Consider the following 9,286-nt stretch of genomic DNA (forward strand, 5'->3'; position numbering starts at 1 on the left):
AGGAAAAGGTTACCCACGCTATTCCCAGAGTTGCATGGACGCCACTTGAAATGTAAATCTCAGCTTTACTTCCCCTTGTGGGTAGCTACATTTTTATGAAAATTACCTGATTTGAATATAGATGTGGGTATACAGGAGCCGGGGCATTCACAGAAGCACGTTCATGTTGAACGAAGAGGCGTATTAACAGGCTGTTGTTGACTCCACTACGCGTCTGTCAAAAAGACAGACACACACTTGCTGTCATAGCCCTAAAGCTGTGTACGACACTATTTGGGCTTGTGGAGCTTGATAGAGGCTGCCTTTATTCGCCGGAGGATTAATAGGTAATTGAACTGGGGGTGTCTATTAAAATACACAAAGGCACAGCGCTGTCACTCTCTGTCTGGTTTAAACCCCACATACGCACACACGCAGGCAAACACAGACACACACACACTCATAGCTGACATGACATACATTTACTTTCTAAAAACGATCAATTTTCTCTCTCTACTGCTTATTTTCTCTGTTAAAAGATGTTGTGCTTTGTGTAGCTTCAACACTTCATCACAGTATTAGACAGCTGGGCCTCAGTGATTACAGATGTGCATGATGGGGTTTGTTCCCCATCCTTACCAGCTCTGTCACAGAGGGCGAGGATTTGCAGGTGAAAAGACTCCAAACTGAAAGGTGTTGGATGTCTATAACAAGGTGTATACATCCAAATGTAATGTAAAACTCCCAGATTCACATGCAAATGCTCAAGGGGAGAGTGCTTTTCTAAAACTGATGTTGACCTCTGACCTCCCTGGAAGAGACAAACCACAGTGGAATTTAACTGCTGGAATCAATAGAAAACCATATCGAGGTAAATGTGTCCAAATAACTTAAACTGTGCAGCCAACCCACTTGTAGCTCGCGCGGTTTTTTTTGGGCTATATTCCTCTCCTCCACCTGCAGAACAGCTGTGCGCCGCTGCCACGTTTCTCCTCGGTGCTGGAGTGGACGCGCACTCCTCAGCCATCCAAAACCCTGCTCGTGAGATGCGCAGCTGTGACTGAGAGCAGCATCGGACACATCTCCATCCCTTCCAATCCGCTTCGGCTTTTTTTTTTTTTTTGTGCACAATATATCACTGTTTTACTAGAAGGACAGTTTTGTTTTGCGCCGTTGCTTTTTGGCACCCGCGTCCCCCCCCCCCCCAAGAGCGGAGGCATATTGTCTGTGGCGCAGCGCGACAGTGCGGTGTCCGATTACAAACCACTGAGGAGCCGTCGGCAAAGAGCGTTTCTCTGTGGGGCAGAAATAGCACGCAGGGCTCCGTTGGGACGAGAGAGAGCACAGAGGAATCTCTGCAGTGAAAGGAGTTTTACTGAGGTCGATTTCTGGCAAGATACGCAACAGAACGGAGGATATATCATCTTCAGCTCATCTTTATTTTTTGTTTCTCCACACCACTCTTCTCACCGGGACAAGACACGCAGCTTCGCTCCCTACTAGATGAACGGGAATTGGGCACCTCACTTGGTAAGAAGAAACGCATTTTAATATAGTCAGCATATACTGTTGAGATGTGTTACAGTTTTATAGACATTGCGTTTCTAAACGCGAGGTGTTTGTTTTCTCCTGAAAATAAACCCATGACTTTTACTGCTTGTCATATCCTAGTTCACGGTCATATCACAAGTTAAAATAAGTTAAAGCATGTTGCAGAGTGGCAATATTACAGCAAAAAAAATAAATAAAAAATCGACAAATCAAATACCCCACAATATAAAGTACCAGTTTTAGAAGTTTTGCATTTTGATTTGCGATGTCTGACCACTTGGTGGTGCTGGCAGAGTGCAACCACCACGGCTCCCCCATCATCAGACCTGTATATTTCACAAACTCCTTTCCTTTTTCCATATCTTATGACAATAGATCAGGGTCTGGTATTATAACCAATATTCTCAGCAACACAAGTCTTCTGCATTCACTGCAGCATGTGAAGGCGTATAAGCATGTATATATAATGTGACTGCTCATGGTTATATAAAGGGAAATAGTCTAAAAAAAAAAAAGCTCTGCTTTGAGTGCCCAAATGCACATTGGGAAATGTGTGTGTGTTCAGTTTTTAACTATAGATTTCTGCACATGCTAATTGTTTATCCGTTGTCTCTGCTTTTAGATGGGACCTTTACCGCTTTGTGTTGTTTGGTCTTTGCATTTGGCAAAATGATGTCACTGTCACCAAGGAGATGAACATAATGTGTGCCCTTCACGAGACATGCTGATTGTGTCCATTTTAATGCTTTTATTTCATATTTATTTGAAAGGAAAATGTGCCATAAGTTTCTTTTATTCTGCACATCCCTTTGCTGAGGAGGTTAGTCTTTCCAGACATACACCTCAAACATCCAGCTTTTCCGCACAATAGAGCTAGAGCCGAGTCCTTGAAGATTTTTACGGTTTTGTAAAACTATCAAAGTTATTTTCCAAGTATAAAAGCTTTATTTGAACTTTTCTTTCATTCCCATCAAAACCAAGCATTTCTCTTCCACAAAAGCCATCGTCAAACCGCATCCAGAGTACTATTTGTCTGTGAGCGGGGTAGATTAGACAAGGTAAATATACAATAGTGGAAGCTGTGTTTGTGCTGTAGGTGCAAAACGTGATTTTTGTTGTGAAGGAGATAATATATGTGGTTTGTGTGCTCCTCAGTTACCCTGCGGCTTTGTCCTTGGCTCTTACCAGCCCTGCAGCAGATTTAGTTAAATGCTAATCTCCAGCCATGATCTTGATGATTGGTTACAATTAACCGGACATAATTATGAACTAAGCCACTTGTGTATAGTGGTGGGGGTAAAAATCAATACAGCATAATATTGCGATAATTTCCGTGGCAATACTGTATGGATACGCAGACATCCATCTGTCTGATGTGTTGGTCAGTTTGTCTGCTTGATGATCCCATTTTGCAGCAATAAAATTGAAGTGATGTGAACAAACAGAGAAATTTATCTTTTTAGATAAAGCAGATGTTGACAAAGTTTCTACTTGGGGACATCATTTGAAATTGGAAAAAAATTGATGTAATAAATTGCAATATATCGCAAATTATCGCAATATGTTTAAAATTGCCATATTATCATATCGTGACATAAGTATCGTGATGATAGTGTATGGTGAGGTCTCTGCTGATTCCCATCCCTACTTATTCACCACTGTTGTTTTGTTTTTTAAGCCTGAGCCAATCACCTTTTTAGAGAACATGTTAATTCTTACTCAGATGTTGTGTCCAGAGTATAAAGCATCCTGAGCAGTCTTTTCCATTTAATTGGAATTCATACGGCTCTGCAGCTGTTTAGGTCAGGCTACCTTTCAGGGACTTGAAAGCTGCAGTTCTGATAAACACAGTCAGCTTCCTCTGATCTTATGGCCTCAGACCCATGAGGATGCCGTGGCTCATCCATCCTGTCACACTTTGCTTACCAATGGAAAAAAAACAGGTACCCTCATCCAGATGGTAGAATTACATTGGATGCCCAGTGTCCAGGCCTTTATTAGACGTCAGATGCTAAAATCCCCTAGGAGAAGAGAGAAAAAGAGATGAAAAATAAAATACAAAATGAGAGGGATGAAAACGCTGAATCAAAGAATCATTTCACATGATGCCTTTTGGCAAAAGTTGCCAGTTTATATTGCAACTGAAGTGCAAGAGAAACACTGCAAGGAGCTAAAACAACATTGGAGTTGCAACGAATGAGCAAGTTATCTTTTTCTTTTTAAGCACAAACATTACAAACATTGTCTGGTTGCAGTTTCTCAGATGTAAATATTTCCTGGTTTCCTTTTATCTTTAATAGTACATTTACTAGGGGCGGCTGTGGCTCAGTGGTAGAGCGGTTGCCTGCCAATCAGAAGGTTGGTGGTTCAATCCCCGCCATCATTGTCGAAGTGTCCTTGGGCAAGACACTGAACCCGGAGTTGCCCCCGGTGCTGCGCATCGGATTGTGAATGTGTGTGAGTGTTTATCTGATGAGCAAGGTGGCACCTTGTACGGCAGCCACGGCCACAGTGTGTGAATGGTGAATGTTTCCTGTAGATGTAAAAGCGCTTTGAGCAGTTGTTAAGACTGGAAAAGCGCTATATAAATAAAGCACATTTATCTTATTTAATATATTTGTAATGCTGGTTGGATGAAACAAGAAAAGTCAACTTGGGCTTTAGGGAAGTGTGATATGTGTTTTCTGATACTTTACAGACCAGACTGAATTGGTTAATTGAGAAAAAATAATTGACATATCAATCACCAATGGAAATAATTGTTGGTTGCAGCCTTGCCCCTGAACAAAATTAACACTTACATTCCTGAGTCATAACAAAGATGAGCAGCAGATGAGTGTGCAGTAATGTAAACCAGCCACACATTCCAGCGCCTAGTGAAAAGCAGCATATGATTAGCGTGATTGATATTTGCACTGTGTTGGGAATTTGCCTGAGCACTGACACAGAACCCCAGCACAAAAACAGCAATTAGTCCCAGGCAGGAGGGTTTCATGATGAAAATGACCCCGGTGGCCTCAGCAGGTTGTGTGGTCGCCATGGAAACCAATTGAATGACAAGCCCATTGTCGCTGACCTTTGTGATTCGGCGTCCCCTTGGGGTTCCAGCTCTGTTGGGAGTGAAAGTGAAAGGCATTATCATACACGTGTAAACCAAACAGCCATTACCCTCTGGCCCCTCGGTGCTCTTTAAGGCCCTTTGGTTACTCATTTATCTGACACCAGCAAGATGGGGCTTTGAGATAGTTTATCCCTGTGCACAGCCTCTCAATGGATCTGACTTTATTGGCATTGAATTGCATGGAAGCCCCGATTGTACAGATTCTCCCCAGTGGATGATTTATTGCTCTTATACAAGTAAACTTGGGGACTCAAACAATCACTGAAGTGCTTTGCTGTTCTTCCCTGCTGTGCTTTGTCCTCTCCCCACCACAAGCTATTTATACATCACAACCACTTTGCCATTATCTCATTCCTCCCTTGTTCTTGCTGCCACTTTGCCACTGATTTCAAGACTGTAGCTCCGGAGAATCCTCCATGTGGGAGGATGCTGATTCCAAATATTTAGGCAAATCTTTAGTGGGATTTTGTGCTTATTTGTGCCAGTAGCATACATGTCTGACCTTTTCCTACATAACAGAGAAAGTTGCCATGGTGTAAGTAAACAAGTTTTTCTTTTCTTTCCCAGGATTCTCAAGTTATTTCGTGAGATGGCACAATGTTGCTATGGCTCCCACGGTTTCCTGCAGGGGATTTGAGTGCCCCGTCAGTCACAAAACAACTGAAAATGTTGGGAAAATAAAAGTTTATCATCCATGGCACTTCTGTTCTTTAAAGGCCAAAGTGTCATGACAGTTTCCATAGAGATTGTGACGAAGTTATCAAGTGGGATTCAAAATGCAACCCCATTGCACCTGTTCTTTATCCTCACAAAAGTCTGCACGATGAAGTGGAGTTACATCTCTTTCCATCAAGGTCATCTTTGAAAGCTTTGTTGCTTGCCTGGCGGCGTTATTTTCAAACACTCATTGTGACTTCCTTTTCTGAAAGGAATATTAATATACTGTATTTCTACACAGCTGACAACTGAAGTAAGTTAAATTGAAAACACAACATAAAAAATGAGGAGCGATTTGTTAAAAGAGCTGGAAGTGAAGTGATAAAAAGTGAATGCGTGTTAAAAAAACACACACGCAGCAGTTCTCTGATGGGACATATTCTTGTAAAACAGGCAGAGGAAGCTGTGATAATTTCACACTGCATGCTAAACAGCAGAAGCAGAACAGGGGCAGGTGTAGAAAATAATTTGAGTTCACGATACGGCAGGGAAGCACAAGCAAGCGATATGTGATCCTGGATGCACCATTATTTCTGCTGCTTGGATCCAAGAATGAATGTCTGCGGTTTGAGTAAAACATCCAGTTTCATGTCCGCCCGTCTAAGGGAATTAGCACCGCTAAAGCAGCCTTCACTCACCAACGCTGTTACACTACATTAGCTCTGTCCCTCTCTCCGCTGCAACCTCAAAAACCCCACTCAAATAGCAAAGGAATCTGTCTTTAACCGCCAGTACAGGAAGAAGAGGGAGACTCTATTTGGGTCACGATTAAATAATCCCCAAAGCCTCTTTTTCACTGGGGATCAAGCCAAGAGGATGTTTGAAAGGTTAAACAGAGATGCAAACTTTTGTGGCAACAGGAGAAGCGATTATTGTAAACTTATATAAGTTTTGGAGTTTGTTGTAAAAGGGGAGGAGAAGAAGGTGGCAGAGAGTGTGTGAGGAGGTGTAATGAGTGGGGGGGGGTAGAGATTATTTTAAAATGAGAGTTTGAGGAATAGAGTGTGAAGAGGCTTTGCTGGTCTTTGTTTATTGACTGTGCCACAAGACCATTTTAAGGATGAAATGAGTCATGAGCTGTCACCAAACACACACACACACACACACACACACACACACGGAGAGAAACACACTTTTCCCCTCTCTGGGCCATCACCTAGCTGTATTTTTCAGAAAGATGTATGACTTTGAAGCATGAATGAGAGGATCATTTCATAGCGGGTGCTCAGCTCATATATTTCTCTTTCAGAGGAGCTGCTTCTTCTTTCAGGCTGCAGCTTGTACCTCTGAGGTGAGAGCAAAAGTGGACTGCCTCCTGCGAGACTTTGACATTCATCGCTATGTATAGTCACAGCTAAATTAGCAGCCCGCACCTATTACTAAAGCAGGTGCACTGGTATGTGCTGTCTGTGTGTTTATTTGTGTGTTGTGCGATGTTGTCTTTGCCATAGTTTTTCTATCTCAGCAGGAGGTAATGTGGCTGAATTCCTTCCTGGTTTTGATTATTTATTTATTTTTACCCCTCTTGGGATGTGCATTGCAGCATCTTATCTTTATAGAGCATATCATTACACGATAAGAAGCTCTTTTGATGTGATGTGTTTGGAACTCGCAGAGCTTTCTCTATCGCACGACTGCAAACAGCCAGAGAAGCTCTAATTTGATCAATGAGAGGATATAAATGCAGGAAATCCTTTAATCTTCAGCAAATGAAAACATTTATCTCTACTCTGAAATCATTACGAAGGGCTAATCAGAGCAATATCCTCGAAAGAAATGTTCGAGTTGAAAAAGGATGCTCTCCACCGCAGATAAATGAGAAAGCGGAATTACAGAGCGTGCTATATTCATTTTATCTGACCTTATATGAAAGTTTGTGATAACATCTAAAAGATAACCGCTTGTAGTTCGGCCACGCAGTAAAAAATGGGAGCGGAAGAGAGATGCAGAGGGAGATTAGAGGGGAGATATAAAGAGCGGAAGGGAGATAAAGGTGTAAAGAACTTAAGTTTCCTAGACAAAGGGTGGCGGCGCCTTCTTTTTGAATGAGAAAAGAATAGGCAAAAGAAAAAAGGAAGGGGAATTATGTTGAGATAAAAGGCCAATACGAGGATTGGCGAGCAGACAGGTAGGACGAGCCTGTTTGAGGGAAATTGTTAAATATACATGAAGGAGGTCCTCTCGAGAGGCAGCGGCCCCCAGATGCATCTGTCTGCTGGATTCATCTGTCAGTGCCAGAGGTCCTTAGAGAGGGACGGACAGAGGGCCGGATGGAGGGACAAGAGTGAGAATAGTAGGACGAGGCAGAAAGAGAAGGGAAGACAGGAGAGGAGAGCGATCAGAAAAGAGAAAAACAAGATGAAGGAAGAGAAAATTTCCACTGGGGATGTGGAGGGCATGTCTCCCTCACTTTCCGTTCACTAAAACCAAGCAATGTTCTCTTACCGTCAACACTCTAAAAGTAAAATGCTGTCGCCACCGATGTTCAAAAATGTAAATTTGCAAACCTGAGTTGCTTTCAATTATTACCTTGCAATTGCATTGAATATTTAGTATACCTGGGGTTTGACCACTCAGTCTACATACAGTGGTTGAAAGTAAGTGACTATAGTGACTGTAAGTGTATGATACTCCTAACCCAATAATAATCTCATGACTTTTAGCCCCATATATTATATATATAGATATATATAGATATATATAGATATATATATATCTATACTCCACTTACCTCACAAGAGTCATAGTATATTTAGTTGATAATACTTCTGTATCTTTACTTAAGTAGGATTTTGAATACAGGACTTTGTAATTGAAATGCAGTCATTACTGATGTGATCTTATTGCAGGAGGTTATTTAGGAACTACACAGTATGTTTTTCACACTACACTGCAAGTTTTTGTGTGAAAAAAAGAAAAATACAGCTAATTTTCTCCTTATAAGTTGCTATGATTAAACATCAATCAAAAAGTCTCTAACAAGGAACCTAAATGTGACTTTAAGCAGGGTTACCGCATTAATAAAGCAGCGATCTACATGGTCATTCATTAAAGGGATTCATTGTGTGGCTGAAACCCAACCTATACGTCCTTAAAATAAGGCAAAGAAAGTGAGAAACAAGTAAGAAAACCCAGTCGCGTGGTCCGTTCTTCACACACACTTACTGTATTGTTTTCCAAAAACACTGCACACACTCCAGACAGGAGACTCTCATGAGTCATTCACTTTACTGGTCTGTGTAGAGCACAAATGGGGATATGTAGTCTACCCCGTTACATAGAAACAATGCCGTCTCAGTTCTGGAGGTGAAACCGCACAGAGGATGTGTGGTCTGATTTAAACCACCAGCAGTGAATAGCAGACCACTTATTATTCCCCCTGAATAACATCTCATTCTTCTTAGAATAAACCATCAGGAAAAATGAGCCCTCTGGCTGAAACCTAGCTGGCGTTCTGCCAGCGGTGAACACCTTATTTTGTTGACTGCACATGTTGCTTACAGTAAGATAAGCTGACTTGACTTTGACTTTTTAAGCTCTTTGCACAGGAGAATGCGGTCAGTTAGAGTTGAAAACTACTGTTCACAAGTAGGAGTTTCAAGAGATATTTTGTTATTGAACATTAAGTATGTTGAAAGTCTAGCCAGGTACTGAGCCTCAGCGATAAGGATATTAGTTGCTGTAGAAGACAATGGAGTAATTCTAGAGGTATTGCTAGGAGTGGGCTTTTTTTCATACACCGTGTTGGCTGGCCAATAGTCTGATTACGCTGTTCATGAAACAAGAGAATGTTTCTGTTCTCCTTCTCTGGCTCTATTGTGTTCCCCTGAAAAGTGAGGTCACGGATTGTACTGACTGTCTTCTTCTGCCATGTTGGGACTTAAGTGGATTGTTTAAAGATTCTCTGGGATTAGAATG

The 9,286-nt window shown here is 41.7% G+C and overlaps 1 protein-coding gene across 3 annotated transcripts in view; it reads left to right on the plus strand.

The window, feature by feature from the left end:
* The first annotated feature begins 978 nt into the window (after positions 1-978).
* sema5a (sema domain, seven thrombospondin repeats (type 1 and type 1-like), transmembrane domain (TM) and short cytoplasmic domain, (semaphorin) 5A) overlaps positions 979-9,286 on the plus strand; it is a 113,742-nt gene continuing 105,434 nt past the window's right edge. For 2 of the 3 annotated variants that reach the window (XR_004327503.1, XR_004327504.1), the window contains exon 1: positions 979-1,509. The gene's annotated coding sequence lies outside the window, so the exon portion shown is untranslated. The remainder of the gene's footprint in view (positions 1,510-9,286) is intronic. The other variant, XM_032503940.1, reaches the window with a different exon arrangement.

This window comes from Etheostoma spectabile, chromosome 22 (assembly GCF_008692095.1).
Source record: "Etheostoma spectabile isolate EspeVRDwgs_2016 chromosome 22, UIUC_Espe_1.0, whole genome shotgun sequence".
Classification (NCBI taxonomy): domain Eukaryota; kingdom Metazoa; phylum Chordata; class Actinopteri; order Perciformes; family Percidae; genus Etheostoma; species Etheostoma spectabile.